The sequence below is a fragment of the Panthera uncia genome (genome assembly GCF_023721935.1).
Source record: "Panthera uncia isolate 11264 chromosome B2 unlocalized genomic scaffold, Puncia_PCG_1.0 HiC_scaffold_24, whole genome shotgun sequence".
NCBI lineage: Eukaryota > Metazoa > Chordata > Mammalia > Carnivora > Felidae > Panthera > Panthera uncia.
This window is the reverse complement of record NW_026057580.1, coordinates 21036926-21061080: the sequence shown is the minus strand read 5'-3', so window position 1 is coordinate 21061080 and position 24155 is coordinate 21036926. Positions and strand designations below refer to the sequence as shown.

Sequence of the window (24155 nt, the reverse complement as noted above, 5' to 3'; positions counted from 1 at the left end):
ACTCAAAAGTCAGATATTATGTTATACAAATATCCCCTAAGCGATATAGTATTTCATCCTTACATGAAACACATCTCATTCATCAGAATTGCATTCTAATGAAACTTTCAATTGTATTTCTTAATTCAACTACAGATGCTATAGTAACGGAACGTATTTTCCAGGATGTTAAATACTTTCTTTCTCAAGAGCAACATTGAAGTGACTTTCCCAGATGCTTGGAAGTGTGTGGTTGCAGGAGGTTTCAAACTGTTGATGAAAACTAAGAGCAGAAACTCTGCTACCAGAATTTAAAAATAAAGAAAAGCAGGAGGAGGAAGATTAAAAGGAATAAAATAATTCAGTAATCACTTCTTGGGGGGCTATCATATGGACATTGTAAAGGAAAAGGCAAGAGCTACAGGTTTTCTTGTTTGTTTTTTTATTGCACCCTACGTGGGCTTACTTTGGATATGTTGGTTATAAGGACTGGGATGGCTCCAGCAGTGTCTAGAACCTGGTTGGCCAAGAATCTGATTCTGACTCTAACTAAAACACCTTTCTTGAATGCTGGCATTGAATCCTAGGCATTCTTTTGATTTATTTTGAAAAAAAAAATACTCACAGTTAAGTTGGGGATTCATTTCAGTTCTACTGCTTTCCTTGAAGCTTCATCCATGAATGTGATGGTGCTGCAATCTATAGTAATTCGTACTGTGGTTATGGTAGTTTACACTGTAGGGTGTAAGATGAGGTGTGGTTGTGGGAGGGGGGGTGGAAACTCTCCTTAAATCATATATGTATTCAGAACCCTAAGTCTCTGGCTGGAGGAAGAAAGAGAACATGAGTTCACTAATTTAGGATTAAGAGGAATCAATAGTCCTGGGACATGACTATCGGTGGGGGGGGTGTTGGAATTCTAGAACAGAAAATGGAAGCACCAGGGGGATGATGGTGAGGATGAGAGGGAGTAAGAATTCGCTCATTCACTCACTCAAAACATATTTATTAAGCTCATATTATATACCGGGGACTGTACTAAGATCAGCAGATAAACAATGAGCAAAATTCAACATGTTTCCCCTTCTAATGGAATTTACAACCTAAAGCAGTGATCTTTAAAGTGGGGGTACAGGCATCCCATGGATTGAGCAAGATGGTAGTCAGAAAGCAACATGCATAAAATAGTATCACTTTATATTTACCTTTACCTTAAAATAAGAAAAAAAGTTTAATATTTCATGTATCACTTGACAGTTACGTGAGTCCATAATTTAAAAAAAAACACAAATATTTTGGTAGTATAGGCTTAAAATACTTTATTGATAAGTGAGCACAATAAAAGCAACTGTAGTGTAAAACTTGAGATTTTTGGAATACTAAGTTAAATTTGAAACTTTTAAAACCTGGAAAGACAGGACTTGGATAGGGTAATAGAGAGCTGAACAAGTTCTGGCCTTGGGCTGATAGCAGAAGTCACGAACAGGGGTGCCTGCGTGGCTCAGTCAGTTGAGCATCAGACTTTGGTTCAGGTCATGATCTCATGGTTGGTGAGTGTGAGCCCCAAGACAGGCTCTGCTCTTTACTGACAGCTCAGAGCCTGCAGCCTACTTTGGATTCTGTGTCTCCCTCTCTCTCTGCCTCTTCCCCATCTAGTGCTCTCTTTTTCAAATAAATAAACATTTACTGACAGCTCAGAGCCTGGAGCCTGCTTCGGATTCTGTGTCTCCATCTTTCTCTCTGCCCCTCCCCTGCTCATGCTCTGTCTCTCCTGTCAAAAATAAACATTTAAAAAAATAAATATTTAAAAACAAAAAGAAGAAGAGTGAAGAACAGAGGAAATTCCTTCACCAAACTCTTTGAGGCTTTTCACATGTCCTTTATCAGAAATCTCTTAATCTGTGTATCTTGGTTTCCATTGTAGCATTTACCACTGCACAGTAGTTGTTTCCTGACTGTATCACTTTACAGGCACCAGGGGTCCTTGAAGTTTTTTACTCCTAAAACCTAGGGTCGTATCTAACAAACTGAAACCATTCAGTGTTTATGGAGTTGAATGACAATTGACTATCAAAAATCTCAATTATTTGTGTATGTTTAAATTACCTAATTTGTGTACAGTTTGTACACCTGTATTCTTAGTGCAATGGCCCAGTGCCTGGAACAACACAGCTGGCACAGGATAAACATTACATTGTAATTATGTAAAAGAATAAATTTGCCTACATTAACTGGTTGACTATGTTGAGACAATGCGCATGGATTAATAAGAGGGCACAAAGGGAGAGACATAATTTCTGGGGCTTGAGATGGGGAAAGTGTGGGATATTAGGATGATGAAGGCCCAAAGTTATCCAATATCAATGAAAAACAGCAAGGATCTTCTATTCGTGCCTTGACCACAACGCACTGTCTTAAAAGTATTTACATTTGTCTAGCTGAAAAAGGCGTTGCTTACTTCACCTTTCCTCCTTTTAAACACCTTTGGAATAATCTCTGGAGCAGACATAAAGTTGGCAGTGACCTCTAAGAAAAAGTATGAATCCTTAATAAAAATCACATTAAGTCTATCATAAGGGAGTGAAGCTGTAACATCAATTTTGAGTGCTTTTCGCTGTTGCCTTATCTTGTTCAACAGCAGACTTTCGCTCCAGTGGTCTCCCGTATGCACTAACCCTTTCAACTAAAACCGAGGAGAACTGATCCCTTTCCACAATTGTAAAGGAGATGGCTCCGAGAGTGGGCTTCTGCGGTCCAAAACGCGGCAACTCAACCTTGCCCTGCCTGGCTTGGAGAGATTCAGAGTTCAGGGCATCAGGAACTTCACGGCAGCTATTGCGCAGGCTCTGCGTTCCGCGCAGCCTTGTTAGGAAGAAAAGGGATAAAACTGCCAGGACACACGTGAACCCGGGGGCACCAACCCCGGCCTTGGCTCCCCACTGCAACGGGTTCTGGAATTTACAATCACGAAAGTTCTATTGTCTCGCTATTGGCTCCAGGGCCGCATGACATCATAGCGCTTGATTCATCCCTCGGGCCCGGATTGGCTGGCCGCGCCATTGTGACGTCACGGTCAGCCCACGTTCTGATTGTAGATACCCGGCGCCTTCCTCTTCCCATCGCCGCGGTTCCTCGCTACCGGTGCCTCCCTCCCACATCTTCCTTCGCTCCGCTGGTCGCGGGCGCTCTTGGCTGCCGCGCCGCCTCTCAAAGCTACCGCTGCCCTCTCGGACTACGAGGTAAGCCGTCAGCTCCTGGAAACTTCGCCTGGGGCCGCCGCTCGGCCATGACACCGGTGCGAGCGCGCGGCCGGGACGCGACGGCTGCGAACCGCCGTTAGGACCAGACCCAGTGCCGAGTTACAGCCCCCCGCGCGGCCCGCGCTCCGCCCGCGTGGCGGAGAAGCCTGTCGGGCCCCAGCCCAGCTCCCCGGGCACGGACGGCGGGCGCGGGAGCTCCGGGCGGGCGCGAGGCGGCTCGCCGGCCGCCAGGGAGAAGCTGGGCGTCTCGGGAGTTCCCACCGCGCCGCAGTCTCACCTGTTCGGCGGAGGAAGCAGCAGGCAGGCGGGTTTGCATGCTGACAGACGCCGCGGGGCCGCACGCTGTGCCCTGAGTGCGGGCGGCAGGGATGGGTCTGTAAGCTCGGGTCCGCCCGCCCTGTCGGGACGAACTCGCGGATGGGAGGTCCAGGGAAGCGCCGTCTGGGAGAGCGAGTGCTTTCTTCGGGCAGAACAAAACCTGAGTTCAGAGAGCCTCTGCGGGGTCGCGGGGCGGGTCGGCACCGAGAGCCGGGGCGCGCCCGCCCTCGCCCCACGCGGAGCTCAGGGAGGGCGGTGAGGGGACCCTCCGGCCTTTCCTTTTTTCCTTTCCTCTCCCCGCCTCTGCCTCCAGGAGGAAAGCCCGCTAGCCCGGGGCCACTCGGGTTTTATTAAAACCAGAGAACTGCAGCCCAGCGGTACTCCGGGAGGGATAAGGCCGACGGGGAAGCGGGGGGCGGGGACTCGAGGGCGACCTGGGCGGCCCTTTGGGGAATCCGGGCGCGGGAGCGGCGGACTAGGAGGGAGGCGCGCGGCGCCGGAGCGGCTCCGGGCCGGGAAAGCCTTAGGGTCGCGGCTTGTTGGGGGTTGTAAGGAAAAGTGCCCTTGTACAGTCTCCACGCCAGTAAGACCTGCCCCTCTCTGCCGCGTCTGCCCGCCTGCGTCCGGGTGGGGGAGGTCGTGCCTGGAGCAAGAGTTCTTTTAAACTGTCTCTTGCAACCGTTCCGTGCTCTTGCACTTTGAGGGTGTTGGTTTCCTCTTCTCAACAACTGTAGTTAAGCTCATTTCCCGGCTTCTTGATTGCAGATTTGGAGAGCGTATTAGGCCAATTTTGGAGTGGGGGTATAGGTCCTGTATGAAAGAATTCAGTGCTTGACTTATTAGCTGGGCTGGGAAACCAGGAGGTTCGGGTGAGGAGGTAATTGCGGCGAGCGAGCAGCCTTAATTCTTTAAGAACCGACCCTTGGCAGGAAGTGCTTTTTAGAGGTGTACGGAGGAGCTAATTTGCTTGTTAGGTTTTGTAACGTGTTCTCCTAACCACTTAGGTAGATAACCTGTTGGTTTGCACTTGTTTTGCTTGCATGTCTCAGCCAACAACATTTGGTGCAGCATCTGCAGATACCGACGTAGCGAGTTTTGCATTCGATGGCTGTGGACAAACACTTGAACTTTACATCTTCGGTTAGGACACAAGTGAATCACTTTTTTAGTCAGCTCAGATGCTGCCTGGGATTCTCCCAGAAAGCCCCGCACTTGAAAGAGAAATGTAACTCATGTCCCTTTTAGGTTCTTACCCCCAAAGTTGTAACTTCTCATTGCCAGGAGCTTTTCCTGTATTGTTTTCTCTTTTTGCATTTTCTTTTCCATTTCTAACTGAAGACAAAAAGGAAAATGTTATTGATGGCTACAGATGGCTAATTTTACAGAATATAGAATTTTGCTGAAAAGTGAAAGTGGAAAGCGTATTAAAATTCGTCAGATTTTTCAAGAAAAGTACCTCATAACTTCAAACGCTGACCTCATCCCCTTGACTCAGTTTCCTTGTGTATACGTGGGTGTTTTCTGATGCAGAACTTTTAAAAAATTTTTTTAACGTTTATTCATTTTTTGATAGAGACAGAGCATGAGTGGGGGAGGGGTGGAGAGAGAGGGAGACACAGAATCTGAAGCAGGCTCCAGGCTCTGAACTGACAGCACAGAGCCAGACATGGGGCTCAAACTCACCACAGTGAGATCATGACCTGAGCTGAAGTCCGAAGCCCAACCGACTGAGCCACCCAGGCGCCCCTCTGATGCAGAATTTTTATGGATTTCAGGAGATGGATACAAATGAAAGCCCGTCTTGGGGTCCACCAAATAGTGATTTAATAAATGCTTCCTTATTCTTGGGGAAGAGGAACTGAGATTTATAGGATGTGGCCAAGAATAAAGCTCAAGAATTTTAAATAACTGGGAAAATATTCAAAACCTTAGGTTTTTTACACTTATTCCTGTATGCCTATGAAGTCACTTTTGAAAATGAGGTAAGTTATTCCCTTGGATCAGCAGAGCCTCTTTTTTTTTTTTTTTTTTTTTTTTATTCCCTGGTTAGAGACCTTAATTTTGGGGATTTGCAAGGATCTTTTTTTCACTACCTTTTTCTTTTACTCTCAGCATAATTATTGATTGTCCTCTTGCTTCTAGAGGTGAGTCTCAGTCCTTGGGCGTCTTATTTCCAACATGAATTATACAAATCAAGGCAAAACTGTTAACTTCGTTTCAGATAACTTTGGTGCTCAAGTAGATAATAGAGTGTGAGCAACAGTTTTACTTTTTTATTTGTCCACGTTCTTCCTCTCCCCTAAGAAATGTTGTTTTTTAATTCCTCATCTGAACTACTAACTCTTCTGTTACTGATGGGATGATCTTTCCATTAGTTATCCAGAAATGTGTCCTTTGTGTGTGTGCGTTCAGTTTCAGGTATTGCTGATGTGAGCACCTTTCAATTAATAGTTGTTTGACATAAATAATTCTTAATAACATCCTTATCCCCTGCCTCCTTTTTTTAATGAATTGAGACCTGGGGTCCCTGGGTTGCTCAGTCAGTTAAGTGCCCTACTTTTGATCTCAGCTCAGGTCATGGGTTCAAGCTCCGCATTGGACTCCGCGCAGGGTATGAAGCCTACTTTAAAAAAACAACAAAAAAAATTGAGACCTGAGTCCTAGAGATGTCAAGTGACTTTTCCAAATTCACAAAGCTCTGTCTCCAGTATCGTACTGCTCCTTCTTCTATCCTTGTACTGCCAGGATTTGTTCAGTCAGCTGTGTGCCATTTGTGAAGTCCTGTTACTCTGTAACTTAAAAACCTAAGGTAGTCAACACAAGATTAACAGTTTGTCATCTTTCCGATCTACCTGAAATCTGTTCCCATCCTTTTTTTCCTTACTTAATGCACTTTTTACAAATCCATTGGCTTGTCAGTTAATTGAATGTGTAGTGTGTGTGTGTGTGTGTGTGTGTGTGTTGGGAGAGGTTTATATATGAAGTTTAATGACATCGTTCTGACTCCAAAGGTCTTCCTGCATTAGTTTACACTTTAATCCTTTCATACCCATACTAAATCTATACCTTGGACTGAAAAGGGTTCAGAAGCAGATTTCTGGGAGACTTGTGTAACTTTGTCTGGGTAAGCTTTCTGTGGCAGAGCTATCCACATGAGACATACCAGTGCCTACCACTGCAAGATTGGTTAGGATGCTTTCAGTACAGGAAACTGGAAACCCAACTCGGATGGGCTTAAATGACCACCTGAAAGGTCCTGAGGGCAAAACTTTCTATCAGTTTCTCTGTGGTCCTTTTAGGTGTCACGTCCACAGGCTGATTTTGCAAGATGACTGCCAGCAACAGTCTGGACCCCCGTTAACATATTCTCATATGGGAACTTCACTTCCCACCACCTTCCAAAGAGGGCCCTTGGTGTTGAGGTGATTAACTTCGGCCTGGTCACTTGAACTAGTAACTAGAACAATGGAAATCTGATAACCTGGGGGCCCCATCTCAGAACTGAAGAAGTCGGTTTAAATCCCACCTCACCTGTTTGGCCGCTGCCATACCTTCACTAAGGGCCAGTGTGGACATGGCGGAAGTCAGCCACTATGGGGACTGTAAAGGCCTCCAAGGATGCCAGTTCTAAAGAGATGAATAGATTAAAGTAAGTAGAACTGAATCAACATTTGAATGTAGCCTTACATTTCATAGAGGAATCTTACTGATTTGGAGAGAGAAAACAGGCATTCTAGGAGAGGAGGAGTTTGGAGAACAATGTGGAATCATTGGGCAAAAAGCAAGTAGCCCAGCTGGCTGAAGTTGACAGTGCAGAAGTGGAAAAAAAAGTTAGAAAGGCAAATTGTTGATGATAATAATAATGGCTATCTTTTATTGAGCTCTTATGTGTCAAACCCTGCAGTGGACACTTTATATGGATTTATCACAATTACTACTTTTTATTTTATTAAAAAGAATTTTTTTAATGTTTATTCATTTTTTTTTTTATTTAAACAACTTTTTTTAATGTTTATTTTTGAGAGTGAGAGACAGAGACAGAGCGTGAGCAGGGGAGGGGCAGAGAGAGGGAGACACAGAATTCAAAGCAGGCTCCAGGCTCCAGGCTCCAGGCTCCAAGCTGTCAGCACAGAGCCCAATGCAGGGCTCCAACCCACGAACCATGAGATCATGACCTGAGCCAAAGTTGTACGTTTAACTGACTGAGCCACCCAGGCGCCCCTGTCTCAATTACTATTAATTGGTACTGTGAGCATTCCCCATTTACGGGTGAAGAAATGGAGGCTCAGAGAAGTTTAGATACTTGGCCAATTTCACAAAACATTCCAGCCCAGATCATCTTGATCCCCTAGCCTGCCCTCTCTCCTGAGGTAACAGTAACACTGAAGCTTTTGAACTGAGTGTTATGAATGCTGTACTCCAGGAATATGACTCTTATCAGAATGTGTAAGATGGATTGGCCTGGACAGAGGCTAAGAATGTAGAGAGGGGTTGGGAAGCTGTTAGAGGTAGCCTAGGAGAACAATAAAGCCCCACCGGGAACTACAGCCATGAGCACAGACTGGAGAGCACTGATCAATTGTACAAGATTATTTCTAGGTTAAGATCTATGAGACCTGGAGACCAGTTGGATTTGAGGGCCAACAAGACAAAGAAGTCTTGTAAGACTGGGTGGTAGAAGAAACATGGTGTTACAAAGAGAGAAGGAGGAAGCTTTGCAATCAGGTGTAATATCCTAACGGCCCAGACACATATCTGGACAGGTTGCTTCTTCCCCCAGTCTTTGCAACCACTTTTTTTTGTTGCCCGTCTACAAGTATGTGTTTCCATGTTTCATCCGTTTTCAGACAGTTTTTCGTATTTTAACATATCTTGGTAGAGATGCAGCTTATAATCAGTGGCATCGTAAAATCACTGCAGGTACTTCACATTTTATCCGACTGCCTCCCAACTTTTAATCAAGTGTCATTGGTGAGAGAAGGAAAATCCTGTATTGGTAAATCTTGTGCAGCTGATTGCTTGGCAGAGCCAGGAAGAAGAACCATGACTTCTGGGCTCCATCCATCAGCTGAGTTTCCTCAGTTCATATGACAGATATTAAAATCAGTGTTGCCTCATGATACAGGATTATAGTAAAACTTATGCATATTTCTTTATTACAACTGAAATAATTTGAGAAGATGGGAAGGCATAGTTTAAGTAGGGTGCCTCATCCTTGTATAGAACCTGGCTGCCATGATTCCTTGTCCTAATTTGCCACCAACCGTGAGCAGATCAACTCTGGGTATTGGTTTCTTTCTTTAAAAGATTAAACTGAGGTGCTTTCCAAGTCCCTTTCAGAACTAAAATTTTTTATTTTCACTTTTGCCAAGAACAAACCCTTTGTTTCTGTTTGACTAGGGATAGAGAGGGAAAGTTGAAATCATTTAGGTCTTAGGCAACATCAGAATCAGTGATGGAAGTTAGTTGTTAACCATAACTACTGGACATGTTCTGGCCTAGCAAAGTGAATTATATTTAGGAAGATAACCTGACCTAATTTTGAGTTTGTGTAATAGAACCCCTCCTTCCCCTGACACACATCCCTGACCCCTATTTGAACTCATAAATGTTATCATTTCCAAACTGTTTGGTTCCCACTGGGTTCCTGCTGGCATATTTTCTCAATGGGAACTTTTTTTTTTGGTCTCATGTGTATTTCCTTTTAGAATTGTATGGTCCCTGGATATAAATTATTTGTACTTGCTGAATGTTCAGAAAGACTGAATTCCCACCCTTCCTTCTCCCCAGCCCTTGCCAGTTGTATTTGAAGTAAAGTGGTATGTAACCTTTCTTAAATTAGACTTTTGTACCTTTTGTTTGATGTCTTTGCTGACAGGGATTTAGGAAATATTTTCTTTTTTAAAAAATATTTTTAGTCCTGGTACAGTCATGTTTTCTCTAGTTAGGAAAATAACCATTTTCTTGAAACGCCTATGATTTCTAACTATAATCCTAATACTTGGTTAGAACCCTCCTGCTAGCACATTCTGGTTAAAGTTTACATCTCTGTGAACTTCTCCCTTTGCCCTTTCCTATCCCCATTGTCACACTTTCACCCAGTCAGAACAAATCTTTATAAGCCCATACTAAAAAGACCTAATTAAAGCCACGCTGGAGAATTGGCCATTCAGGTCTTTACCGAATCTGTTAATGCTAAACCCCAGAGTATCTATTCTCCTCTTGTCTTGGAATAGCAAATACTACTACAGAGTAATCATTAGGAATTTCTCTTTCCCCAAAGAACAGTTCTCATGATACCAAATTCAGTAATATTCATTTACTTCTCTGGGAGTTTGGCAGTGTGGTGTGCATCCTTAGGGGATAGTGTTCAGGGTACCTCTGCTTCGGTCTTTGGCAGAAGAAATAAATTACTGATATTTACAGAAGTTGTTGACACCTCCATCTGCTATATTTGTGAGCTGATATGCAGCTCTGAAAATTTGAATTTTACTTCTTTCAGAACTTGTAGATATTTACTGTGGATCTGAGGTGTGTTTATAAGAGAAACTATCATGTTTTTTTTAAGTAAGCAAAGCCATAGGAAGCAGATTGAAGAAGATGCCTTGTAGGTTAGCAGCCACACATCTGGATGGGGTTCCAACTCTGCCACTTAGGATTGGGTAGGCTGTGGTAGGTAAGTCATTTCCTCTCTTTGAGACTCGTATGTAGAACTTGGAGGTGATAATACGGGTGCCTACTTTGGAAGGGTGTTCAAACCATCAATGTTAAACATGAAAGTTAAGTAGGGGACTGAATTTGATGATTATGGTAAAAAGATCTCTCTATTGTACAGAATGTCCACTGAAACATTGTTTATAATAAAAGATTGAAAGATACAATAAATGCCTTTCAGAAGGATAAATTACAGCTGGCCAATGGAATATACTTTGCAACTTGTAAAAAGAATGAACTTCTTCTGTATATACTGAATGTAGCTGCTCAATAGCATATATTCGACACTTTTCTTCTTTTTTAAAAAATTTATTTATTGTTGGGGCACCTGGGTGGCGCAGTCGGTTAAGCGTCCGACTTCAGCCAGGTCACGATCTCGCGGTCCGTGAGTTCGAGCCCCGCGTCAGGCTCTGGGCTGATGGCTCGGAGCCTGGGGCCTGTTTCCGATTCTGTGTCTCCCTCTCTCTCTGCCCCTCCCCCGTTCATGCTCTGTCTCTCTCTGTCCCAAAAATAAATAAAAAACGTTGAAAAAATTAAAAAAAAATTATTTATTGTTTAATTTACATCCAAGTTAGTTAGCATATGGTGCAACAATGATTTCAGGAGTAGATTCCTTAATGCCACTTGCCCATTTAGACCATTCCCCCTCGCACAACCCTTCCAGCAACCCTCTATTCTCTCTCTCCCTGTTTTTATATTATATTTGCTTCCCTTCCCTTGTGTTCATGTTTTCTATCTTAAAGTCCTCATACGAGTGAAGTCATATATTTGTCTTTATCTAATTTCACTTAGCATAATACCCTCCAATTCCATCCACTTAGTTGCAAATGGCAAGATTTCATTCTTTTTGATTGCCAAGTAATACTCCATTGTACATATATACCACATCTTTATTCACTCATCTGTCAATGGACATTTGGGCTCTTTCATACTTCGGCTATTGTCAATAGTTCTGCTATAAACATTGGGGTGCATGTGCTCCTTCGAAACAGCATACCTGTGTCCTTTGGATAAATACCTAGTAGTGCAATTGCTGGGTCATAGGGAAATTCTATTTTTAATTTTTTGAAGAACCTCCGTATGTTTTCCAGAGTGGCTGCACCAGTTTGCATTCCCACCAGTAGTGCAAAAGAGATCTCTTTCTCTGCATCCTCACCAACATCTGTTGTTGCCTGAGTTGTTAATGGTAGCCATTCTGACACCTGTTGGCAGGTGTGAGGTATCTCATTGTGGTTTTGATTTGTATTTCCCTGATGATGAGTGATGTTGAGCATTTTTTCATGTGTCTGTTCGCTATCTGGATGTCTTCTTTGGGGAAGTGTACTGGATACTTTTCTAAGGTGCTCTACATACATTGATTTATTTTGGCTTCACAAAACCCCCACAAGGTAGGTACTCCAATTTTACAGATGAGAAAATTAAGGCACAGAAAGGTTAAGTGACTTGTTCAAGGCTCCACAGCCAGTAGCTGGCAGAGCCAGGATTTGAACCCAGGCAGTCCAGCTGTAGTCACCTTAGCTACCCTGCTACGCTGTATGCTTATTAGACCCTAAGTAGTCATCTTTGCATCTGCAGTTCTACCCATAGAACTAGAAGAAACAAAGTTGAGTTTCTTCATCATTACATTCTGAGAGGTTAACAGCATAACCAATATAGGACTTTTGACAGTAAAGTTTTTAGAAAGAAAGCTAAAAGAATAATACTTATGATTAGTCCTTGAAAGAGTAACCTTTTGTTTATTCTGAGTCTTTTTTTTCAAAATTCTGCACTGAAGCATTCTCTTCTTGGTGTAATCAGAAGCATAGACCACAGAAGAGCTCTATAATTATTTGGTGTAAAAAAAAAAAAAAAAATCAGTGATCAAAAGCCCAGTTGCCAGTAGGCTGGACCAGTGTGACTGCCCAAGGACATCCAGCATCAGTTTCCTTACCTGGCCTTCGTTCCACCTGGGTTTGATTTACAAGGTGTGTAAGACCTGAGAGGTGTGGGCTGGGAGGGGAGGGCACCCAAATCCTCTAGAGGGCCTCTGTCTCCAGATTGTCTGATTTCCCTTGGACGGAGGTGTAAGTCATCTGTATTTTGAAAACATCTACTAGGTCATTCTGACACAGGCCCCGTTAATGGCCACCTGTTCAGGCTCAAGATAGATACATTTATCACCATCCTTAGTTCTCTTGGGATTATTAGACTCTTTTAGAACTTCATTTTCTTTCTGGGTTTGGGTCAGTAGATCTGACAACATTATGATGATTATGAGTACCACGGTTCCTCAAATAAGAGAATCACAAAATTCCCAGAGTGGCCTACATAGTAACATCACCTGGTCACATTTCATAACTGTTGACTTTGAAGACACTCTTTAGAAGAGATGAATAAATGATTACTAGATTGTGTTTGCTTTTTAAAGTGCCACATTGTAGCAAGCTGGGTTTTTTTTTAAACATTTTAACTCTGCTTCTCCCCATTCACTTCCTTACCCAATAACCTTTGTAAAATGTGGGTGTTTAGATTCAGTTTAAACAAAGAAATGTGTTCTCATGTCACATGCCTTATTTATGTTACACAGGTTTGAATTTAAATCTTTCAAGACCTTTACTCTTGGGGGTTGCATAACTTATCTTTGTTAATTATGTTTTTCCACCCTCTTTTAATTTCAGCTGAGGCTGTGATGCTGCCTTTGTGTATTTGTACAAATTAGCTTGAAGAACATGATAATTTATTTTGAATATTCAAGTAATCACATCACTTAAGAGACTGCAATCAGATAAGAATTATAAGTAGTTGCTCGTGGCAGAAAGTGTTGCTTCAAGGCCCCCTTGTCTCCCAGTTATTTGCAATTGGCAGTCTCAGACGTTTAGGAATATGAAGCATTTCTCAGCCTCTTTAAGCTTAGTCTTTAAGGCAACCATTAGAGGCATGCAGAAGGTCTCGATGGCCATGATCTGCTTTGGCCATTGATTTTCTTGAATCATGCTTGTAGAGGAGACGGTGGTTGCCCTGTGAAGCACGTTGGAGCTTTTCCAGATGAACCCCTTAAATACTGCACTCACTTCCTCTTCAGAGCAGCTCCTTTTTGTTGACTTGGCAAGGAGTGGTAGGTCTGGAATAGGCTCAGTGACCCCAAAAGAAGACGGCTGTGACTGCAGCGTGCCGTGAGATAGGTGCTTCTCACTGAGCATTGATAGAGATAGAGCCTCATGCTTCAGTTCATCATCTTTGAGAAACGGGACTGGCATATGTTAAAGGACTTCCCCAAATTCGAGATTTAGGTGAGTAGTTGCAAAGTATCGTTGGAAGACCGATCTCGGTGGGTGTTCTCCTTGTCCATAGACTTGAGTATCCACCCACTGTCCATTTTATTTCTAATCCACGTCTGGGCTCCAGACTGAACCTCTCATCAGGTAGTTTTCACCTAGATGTCCTACTAATTGCTCTGTCCTGTTGGCCAGCATGGTGAAGAGCACTACCATCTACCAGTTTGCCCTAGCCTTCAAGCTGGCAGCAGTGTTTGAGTCCTTCTCTCTCATCAGCTATGTCCTTCCTTCTACTCCAGCTGTCAGTCACCAAGTATTGTCCATTCAGGCTCCTCTCTGTCCGTCTCCACGGCCCCTTTCCCTCCTAGGGCCCAACCCCTGCAGTGTGTCAGTTTTTGGATAACTGAACAACTACAGTTTCTCCCTGGCTCCTTCTGGTCTTCCCTGTGGTCCAGTTCCTACTCTGTTGCCACAGTGGTCTCCTGACACGTTAATAGGATCATTTCACTTCATCCTAAAAATTTCATTTTCCCCCTCTTCTGGGCCATCCTTCATCCAGCTTCATTTCCTGCCTGCACTTCTCACTCTGTACACACCACAGACTTCATTTCTCCAAATGTGCCTGGTCTAGGGGTGTCTGGGTGGCTCATTTGGTTAAGCGTCTGACTCTTGGTTTCAACTCAGGTCATGATCTCACAGTTCGTGGGTTCAAGCCCCACATTGGGCTCTGTGCTGGCAGTGTGGAGCCTGGCTCAGGATTCTCTTTCTCTTCCTCTCCCTCTCCCAAAATAAATAAACTTCAAAAAAATTTAAATAAAAGAAAAAATAGAACAAATGTCCCATTTCTACTCCACATAGGCTGTATTTGGATGCCTCCTCATCGATTGCTTCCCACCAAAAAAACGAACACAAGAGCAAAGTAAATTTAATGGCAAAAAAAAAAAGCCCTGTTTTTCATGAATTCTTCAAATCCTCACAGCATAGAGCTTTTGATCCTTTTGACTGAATCAAATGTTCTTGGTTCTGATACCAACCTTCGTGTGCCTCAGTTTCCTCATTCTTAAAGTGAGAATAACTAGTGCTTTGCTTTTCTTTTTGCTCAGTGTCTGGCATGTTTATCTCTGTGTCCTCGGTACCTATATGCCATCAGGCATGTGGTAGCTGTCTAGAAATTATTTGCACAAATGAGTCTCTAAAGATGTAGCTTTCAAGGATCAATTCAGTACAGTACAGCACAGTAATCTGTGCTAATGGCTGTGTGAAGATGAGTGTACCTGGGTAGCCTGAGAATACATAATTCATGAATGAGGAGCCCACTTGGGCAGGAGACTCTGAAGGATGGGCTTCCCTGCCTGTAATGTTTCCATCCTCCCACTCTAAGCTGTGGGAGTAAAGCAGCAATAACCTCAGACCATACAAATTGCTAAATATCCACTCACCCAGGAGCAAAGGTGACACATGCTATTATTTTAAAGAGCTTTGCTTATTTGCATATTAACCTTGTTAAGCATTCAAGTAGAGCATGGCAGTGATATACCACACCAGTGGCACTGCGCCCAAGGAAGGAATAGTAAATTCTGGTGTCTTAGGCACCTGGCTATTCCATGAGAAAATAATGATGGAGACTGACATACTTTTCTAACCTTGTTTTGGTGGGCCACAACATCGATCTGAGGTTGAAGTAGACCATATAAGTTGGACAGAGCCTATCTGTGTTAGTAGCCCCATGGTCATTAGTTCATTGATCATTCACACTCCCCATTGAGGATTTTTGTGTGCTACCCTCTGCTAAGGACCGTAAATCCTGTAGTAACACATGACCATACACCCACTGGCAAAGAGATTGTAGTTCAGGAGAAGAGGTGAAGTATGTACTTGAGTCAACATAATTACTGGTATTGCAGATATGCCCTTTTTTTTTTTTTTTTGCCGTAAGGTTTGGCTGTAAGTGATGAAGCTTCCAAAATAATAGTGGCTTCAACAGTGGGATCTTAAAATAAAATAGAAATTCATTATCTCCCATAAAAAGTTGCTGAGGCGGTCCAGGGCTGGTTTAACCTTCCATAGACTCACTTCTAGCTCACTGTGCATCAGGCCTAGGTTGTGATCCCTGTCTTCCAACTAGCAGGATGAAGGAAGAGACCAAAGAAGGGACACAGGGGTCATCCAGGCCTTCTTTTATTTTATTATTATTTTTTAATATAACTTATTGTCAAGTTGGCTAACATACAGTGTGCCCTTGGTTTCGGGGGTAGATTCCCATGATTCATCGCTAACATACAACATCCAGTGCTCATCCCAACAAGTGCCCTCCTCAATGCCCATCACCCATCCCCCCCCCCGCCCCCTCCAATCAGCCCTCAGTTTGTTCTCTGTATTTAAGAGTCTCTTATGGTTTGCCTCCCTCCCTCTCTGTAACTATTTTTTCCCCTTCCCTTCCCCCATGGTCTTCTGTTAAGTTTCTCAAGGTCCACATATGCATGAAAACATATGATGTCTGTCTTTCTCTGCCTGACTTATTTCACTTAGCATAATACCCTCCAGTTTCATCCATGTTGCTGCAAATGGCCAGATTTCATTCTTTCTCATTGCCAAGTAGTATTCCATTGTATATATGAACCACATCTTCTTTATCCATTCGTCAGTTGATGGACATTTGGGCTCTTTCCATAATTTGGCTGTTGTTGAAAGTGCTGCTATAAACATTGGGGTACATGTGCCCCTTGAATCAACACTCCTGTATCCCTTGGATAAATTCCTAGTAGTGCTATTGCTGGATCATACGGTAATTCTCTTTTTAAATTTTTGAGGAACCTCCACACTGTTTTCCAGAGCGGCTGCAGCAGTTTGCATTCCCACCAACAGTGCAAGAGGGTTCCCGTTTCTCCACATCCTTGCGAGCATCTGTTGTTTCTTGAGTTGTTAATTTTAGCAACTCTGACCAGTGTGAGGTGGTATCTCGGTGTGGTTTTGATTTGTATTGTGCCTTCTTTTAGGAGAAGTTCCCAGAAACTGCCCCTGGATAATTTTGCTTGTTTCCTTGGCCAGAACTTCAGCATGTGGTCACGTGAAGCTGGCAAAGTCTCATTTGATCCTGGCCATAGGCAGCCAGAAGTCTGCTACTCTATATACAGAAATTAGGCAATAACGCTCAGTCTGTACCACAGGTGGTGGATGAGATTGACAGTCCTGCCCATGTGGAATTTAGATTCAGGAGAAGATACTGACAGATGAACAGATACGAGTACTGCAGTGATGGGGACTATGTGACTTCATGTGAATGAGAACAAACAGGAAGGACACCAAATTAATACGGGATCAGGAAAGCTTGCCTGGAGAAGCAGGAATCTGTCTGATGGAAAGAGGAAATAGGCCAAATATTCTAGCAAAGGCTCTGAAGAGAGAGAGGCAGGTGGCTAGGGAAGGGAGGAACATGTGAGGAACTGAAAAAATCAGTAAGGAAAACCAGAGGAGGAAGCAGAGGCCTGATCACATGAGCCCTGGGAACCACACTGAGGAGTTTGGACATTTTTCTGAAAACTTTTAACCGATAGTGAGGAGGTGAGTAACCTAGAAAGATGTCTTTTGGGGGTGGAGAGCAGAATAAGCCTTGAGGCAGAGATGATCCATCAGGAGGGAGGGCATTACCAGAACAGTGGCTTTGGGGATAGAGAGAAGTGGATGGATACAACTCCTATCAGTTTCATGGAGTTTAAGAACTGGGAAAGAATTTAGAAATAACCATAGTCTGCTTTTTCACTTGAGAGATGATGAAAGCAAGGTTAAGCATTTAAATAGCTTGCTCAGGGTCACCCAGCTAGCTGTGGAGCAGCACCTGGAAACTTTCTCTGCCTGAACTCGTTCCCTTAGGTCACTGCTTGATATGCCAGTTTGGCAGAACAGGGCATTGTGGGCATTCAGAGAAGGCAGAGTTAAAGAGAAGCTAAGCCACTCTGGAGCTGGGCCTTAAGAGATGAGAATAATGTGCACAGGAGAATGGACAGGGGCCTCTGGATAGAGCAGATTACCTGAGCCTGGGTGTGGAGCTCAGCTGTGTTTGGTGCTCCTGGGTTCTGCAGTGTGAGTACAGCTCTAGAAAACTTCAAGGAAGTAGTAGAAGATAATGCTGCAGAAGTATTTTGAAATCATGGTAGCCTTTAATATAAGACTAAGTGGATTAGACTTAATTCCTTAAGCAACAGGGAGCCAGTTAACGCTTAGTATCAGAGGACTTAATGTCATCTTGACAGCAGCGTCTGCATTTTGTTTAACTTTTGCCTGTCTCGGTGCTTTTGCGGGTGGTTGCGGTCAGCGGAACAGCGGCCCCCCAAAGATGGCTGCGTCCTAAGTCCCAGCACCTGTGAATATGTTAGCTTACAGGCAAAGGACAATTAAGGTTGCAGATGGAATTAAGATTGTTGATCAGCTGACTGAAATAGGGAAACTAGCCTGGATTATCCACGTGAGCTCAGTGTAATCACAGGTGTCCTAAAATGTGGAAGAAGGAGGCAGGAGAGAACCAGAACAGTGGCAGCACAGGGAGACTTAGCCCAGTGTTGCTTGCTTTGAAGGTGGATGTAAGGACTGGGAACCAAGAAATGCAGGCAGGAAGAGGATTCTCCTATAGAGGCTTCAGAAAAGAGTGCAGCCTTCCTGCCACCTCTGATTTTAGTCTATTGAGACTCATTTGGGACTTCTGATCTCCTGAAATGTAAGGGAAAAATTGTGTTGTTTGTTGTTGTTTTTTTTAAATTTTTTTTAACATTTATTTATTTTTGAGACAGAGAGAGACAGACAGACAGAGAGAGACAGAGCATGAGTCAGGGAGGGGCAGAGAGAGAGGGAGACACAGAATCTGAAGCAGGCTCCAGGCTCTGAGCCATCAGCCCAGAGCCTGACACGGGGCTCGAACTCACGGACCGCGAGATCATGACCTGAGCTGAAGTCGGACACTTGACCGACTGAGCCACCCAGGTGCCCCAAAATTGTGTTGTTTTAAGCTGCTTACTTTGTGGCAGTGTGTTACAGTAGCCATAGAAAACTAAAACAGTGGTCGGTATTTGTTTACCTAGTGAATGAGAGCTGTGCTTTAAGAAAGATCAATGGGACAGATTCACTTGTAACAGGGATTGGCAAGGAGGAGGTTCTGGGGGCCGAGTAGAAAACTGTTCTGGTAGAGAGGTGATGGGGTGAGACTGGAGGGGGAAGGGGTGGGGATGTGGGTGGGTGAAACTGCAGAACCTTTACAGGACTCGGACCCAAAGCCCTGGTGGCCCGGTATCCAGGGCAGGCGAGGAATGGAGCATACTTTGGGCACTGGACTCTGGGGAAGGTTATGGGGCTAGTAACAGAAATAGGGGAATCGGAAGAGAAGGTTATACAAGTATAATGAATTCAGTTTCTGGCTTACTGACTCTGAAGTTCAGGAGCACCACACATGTGTAGGTGGAGAGAGATCAGAGGCAAACTGGCCCTTGATGTCTGGGATTGGGATGCAGGAATGGACGTCATTGGTTGTGATTTTTATCTGTACTGTTTCTTGAAATTTCTCCAGTATAGAGACTTGGCAACCCTTTTTTAAAAATCCAGTTACATTATATTCCTTAAAATTAAGGAGTTTTTCCTAGTATTCTACCAAATTATTTTTGCTGCCATTCGAATTCCTTATACCCTGAAATTTTTAAATAAATACAGTTAAGGTAATACTAAGTAAATGACCAATACATTTAAATAAGCCAAATAAAAATAAGTATCAATTTGCTGTTGAACTATATGTACACTTAGTTTAGATGTGGTTACATCTGGAAAGTTATGGTTTCCAAATTTCTTGTTTCTTCATAAAGTGCTTGGTTGTAATGATTGAAATTACAGCCTATTTCTGAGAAATGGGAGAGAAACCATCTCATGGCAACTATGTAGAATGTGTTGAGATTACAAAATTTTTTTCTGTGTATCACATTGCCTTCTGACCTGTCTGTCGTTGCTGTTTTATCTGTTTCATCAGTGTCCTTCCGCTTGGTGGCATTTGCACCATGTAATCGAAGCTTAAAAGAGAGAAGAAAGATGTTTCAATGAAGACTGTGCTGAATACAACTTAAGTTTTTTTAAGCCTATAAAGATAGGAGTTATGATTAATAATTACTTCCATAAGCCACACGTGAAATCACTTTGATTTCAATGAGATACTTCTACTTCATTCTCCAGAAAAGGAAGTAACATTGAAACAAGAGATCTCATTCATTGACCAACTAAACTTTCTTTCTGCCCTTTGATTCGATTAAGATTTATGCATGCTAAATCGTGGGTTGTCATTTACATTAATCAGTATCTCTGTAAGACAGAGCTCCCGAAACATCCGGAGAGCAGGCACCAAGTGCACCACAGTTTGCAGCCCTGTTGAGAAGGAGGTGAGGGAGGAGGAAATGTTGATCCTGTGCTGCGTGCTTTAACAGTTCAACTATACTCTCCACTGTAAACAAGGTCGTGTGGCTTTTCTCCCCCTTGAATTGAATTCTCGTTTCCCCTAATGAAACAGTCTGCTTGGCTTATAGGCCTTTCTCTGTAACATTTTCCAAACTAAGAAAGCAACTAGAGATAACATTTTGTAGAGAGAAACCTACAAATGACTGCTCTGTGGCTATGACCTGAAGGTGAATGCTCTGAGCTCTAGTTGAAAAGCATGATGGAGTCTTCATAACAGATGGGAGTATGTAATGTACTCCCAAGTAAGTGTTAAGCTTCACACAAGATTTGTTCTCTCATTGTCACTGCTCTTTTCAAATAAATATGCTTCAAACAGTGGAAGTCATGCTTGGAGAGGTGAAATGTCACTCTCAGATTCTTATTTTAGAGGAGAAGGGAGTGTCATGTAATTTTCCCCTTCTTTCAGTCATATTCATTCTCTGTCTCTCTGTGCTGACCTGCTTTTTCTTCCTTCGGCTGGGACTCTGCTTTGCTTCTGGTAATTATATTCCTGTACAATACCAGGGCCGTGCCTGCACCTGACACCCCATTTAGAGGAAGAAAGGAGGTGAGCCCACAGGCCAGCCAGTGATGCCGCCAGTAGATCGTGGCCGTGCCGCAGCCCGTGGGGGGGAAGCTTTCTGTCTGAGGAGGCGGCATTTTGAAGTTTTGAAAAACCTCCTACTTGCTGGCTTGAACTGAATTGCTAAATGAGTCAAAGAAACCTGGGACCTGGTGAAAATTGGACAACTGAGGTGACAGCAGACAAAAGGAAAGTGTTTTTGTTAAAGGTGTTTTGCTGTGGCAAATCGAAGTCAGGAAAATGAATTTTTGACTTCCTAAGCTAGCATTTTCTCTTTCTATAAAAATGTATAAAGGCATCAGCTTTTTATATAGTGGTTGATGAGTGAACATACTCTGTTTGCAGAACTGTCTGATGTGATTTAGCCACAGCAAATTTGGATCTCTCGTAATTTATGACTTAAAATTTTAGTTTTTGGTAAGAGTTTCCACAAGGAGTATCCTCATTTGAAAGGGAAGTTAGTATCACACTTTGACTAAAGGAACTTCCAGAGTTTTTATGTCCACATAGTAACGTGAAAATCAGCTCATCCTGTTTGTGTTGGGTGTCTCAGCATACCATATTATGTATAATGTGATGAGCTGGTAGAGAACCAGTAAGAACTTCATTATCTCATGGAGTACTTTAAAATATGTTTATTATAAGGTTTATTCATTATTGTTAGCCTCCTTTCACAATGACTACATTAAAAAAAATTTTTTTTTAATGTTTATTCATTTTTGAGAGACAAAGCATGAGCAGAGGAGAGGCAGAGAGAGGGAGACACAGAACGGGCTCCAGGCTCTGAGTTGTCAGCACAGAGGCCGATGTGGGGCTGAAACCCACGAACCATGAGATCATGACCTGAGCTGAAATCAGACGCTCAACCGACTGTATAATGACTTCTTAAACTTTGTACTCCTAAGTTAAATTTAACCCCTACTAAAGTATAAAGACAAAATCTTTTTGAAGTGTATTTGGGATATTTGCCGCTAAATTTATAATATAAATTCATATAAATTTGTAATATCTTTTTAGAAATAAAACCTTATAAAGAAGGAAAGATTCTGTATGCAATTCTTAATACATTAGCTCTCAAACTTTTGGTCTTAGGACCTACACTTTTAAAAAGTATTGAGAAGTCAGAGCTGTTGTTTATGTGGGTTATATTTTACTATTTACTCTATCCGAAATTATTCTTAGATTGTTTTTAAGTAACGATTTGAATAATACATCTAAAAATAATGAGCCCATTACATGAAAACCTAAAAAACTATATTTTCATGAAAAATATATTTTCCAAAACAAGAAAATTAGTGCAAACAGGCATTGTTTTGACATTTTTGCCAATATATTACATATCTGGCTTAAGGAAAGAGAGCTGGGTTCTTTTATCTGCTTCTACATTCAGTGTTTTGAGCTATCATACATCATGCAGTCTCTGAGACACTTTACAATGATGAGAGAGATGAGATTAAGCAAGTAATCTCTTGGTAATGTAACACAAATAGTTTTGGTCCTGTGGAACCCAAAAAAAGGGCCCAAGGACCCTTAGTGGTATCTGTGCTATATTTTGAGAACCTCTGTTCTAATCAGATCCTATTTATTTTATTTTAAATTTTTTAGCACACAAGTGGGAGAGAGAGGCTGGGGGGCCGGGAGAGAGAAAGAAAGAGAATCTTAAGCAGGCTCTATGCTCTGCGTGGAGCCCAACACAGGGCTCATCCCACGGCCCTGGGATCATGACATGAGCCAAAATCAAGAGTCAAATGCTCAACCAAGCCACCCAGGCACCCCTATTTTGTTTTTAAATAAGGACTACTTTTCTACTTTGCTATGAAAACATTTTTTTTTTTCCTTATTTCAGCACCGATTACCTCCTGTTTCTCTCTGCCTGAGTAAATTTCTTGATTTATGCCACAGGATCTCTAAATGTCATCTTCATATTTGAACATCATTAGGTAGACTCATTTTGGTCATTTTATCAAATAAATGTGTGGGGTACCCTATTTAGGATAATATTTAAATCCATGTCCTCTAACAGTATTGGTCACTTTTGTGGATGCTCATGAAAGACTGTATTAGTCAGTTTTTTTAAATCCAAAGTAGAAAGGGGTAAATTCCAGGATTATAGTCTTGGGGCACCTGGGTGAGCATGCGACTTTGGCTCAGGTCTTGATATCGTGGTTTGTGAGCTCAAGCTCCACGTCAGGCTCGCTGCTGTCAGCACAGAGCCTGGAGCCTGTTTCAGATCCTCTGTCCCCCCCATCCCCACCCCCCCCGTCTGCCCCTCCTCTGCTTGCATTCTGTCTCTCAAAAATAAATAATGCTTAAAAAAGAAAAAGAGATTAAGGTCTCAATTGCATAAATAGAGCTTTGTAGATGTTCATTTTATTTTTTTATTTATCCTGTTTGCTATTTATGCATTATAGTATTTGGGCTTTTGGGTTGGCTGTCTTTTGGAATAGTTTTTAAAATAGGTGGTTTCTTCTTTTGTTCATGCCTATTTGATACTACTTTTTGTTGCTCTTGTTGTTAACTGTTGATTTTGGGCAGTGCTTTTGCTTTAATAAAAATTTGCTGCATCCTGTCCCACTTCTCCATCTTGTTCTGTTTACCCATTTAACCTTAATAATTTCATGTGTTAAAGGTTTCTCTAGCCTTTTTTGTGTAATGTCTGATCATGTAGAGCTCTAGTTTGGGAACTAGTAAACCCTACGTGTGCCTCCTTTATTTTACTCTAGCGGATTCTTTCAAAATGTTTATCATCTCCAGTTCTATGTTGTCTACACTGGGTGCATATTGAGCTGCACTATTTCTATATACCAAGATTTTCTAAGGGATATATTTTGCACTGACCAATGTAATAGTCACTAATAGCCACAGGTAGTTATTGAGCACTTGAAATATCGCTAGGGCAACTGAGTAACTGAGTTTTTCCCTTAATTAATTTACATTCAGCCGCGTGGGGCTCCTGTCCCTCTTATTGGGCAGTGCAGCTCCAGGGATGTCTGGATGTTTCTTTTTAATGACTCATGCCTGACTCATTCCTGACCTCAGTTTCTTGCAGGCTCATCTATTCATTTTTACAACCCTTTTTGTATATCTTACCAATTTTAGAGCAGTTAAGTTTCACTATCTGTAGACTGCCTTATCACTGGAGAGGGAACTAGAGGGAGTATTGGAGCTGAAGAAATGGAGGCTGTTGATGTTGGCTGCTTTTTATGAGGTGTTGAGATGCTTCTAGATGAGATTTAAGGGGAAAAGAAAGTTAAGGGAAGGATTTTTAGGCTGGGAAGGGGTGAACGGATCTGTCAGCAGAAAAAGGGAATTTAAAGGTAAAAGGAAATGAAAGTTGGGGCACCTGGGTGGCTTATTCGGTTAAACATCCAACTGTTGATTTCGGCTCATATCATGATCTCAGTTCATGGGATCGAGCCCTGCATCACGCTCTTGTGCTGACAGCACAGAGCCCACTTGGTATTCTGTCTCCCTGTCTCTCTGCCCCTCACCCACTCTCACTCTTTCTCTTTCAAAATAAATAAACATGAAAAAAAATTAGAGTTGAATAAGTTCTTGAAAGAGGCAGAAAAGGATCCAGATTGC

At 42.6% G+C, this 24155-nt stretch overlaps 1 protein-coding gene across 2 annotated transcripts in view; it reads left to right on the top strand.

The window, feature by feature from the left end:
- The first annotated feature begins 3069 nt into the window (after positions 1 to 3069).
- ELOVL5 (ELOVL fatty acid elongase 5) overlaps positions 3070 to 24155 on the top strand; it is a 76156-nt gene continuing 55070 nt past the window's right edge. The window contains exon 1 of one of the 2 annotated variants that reach the window (XM_049653822.1): positions 3070 to 3218. The gene's annotated coding sequence lies outside the window, so the exon portion shown is untranslated. The remainder of the gene's footprint in view (positions 3219 to 24155) is intronic. The other variant, XM_049653820.1, reaches the window with a different exon arrangement.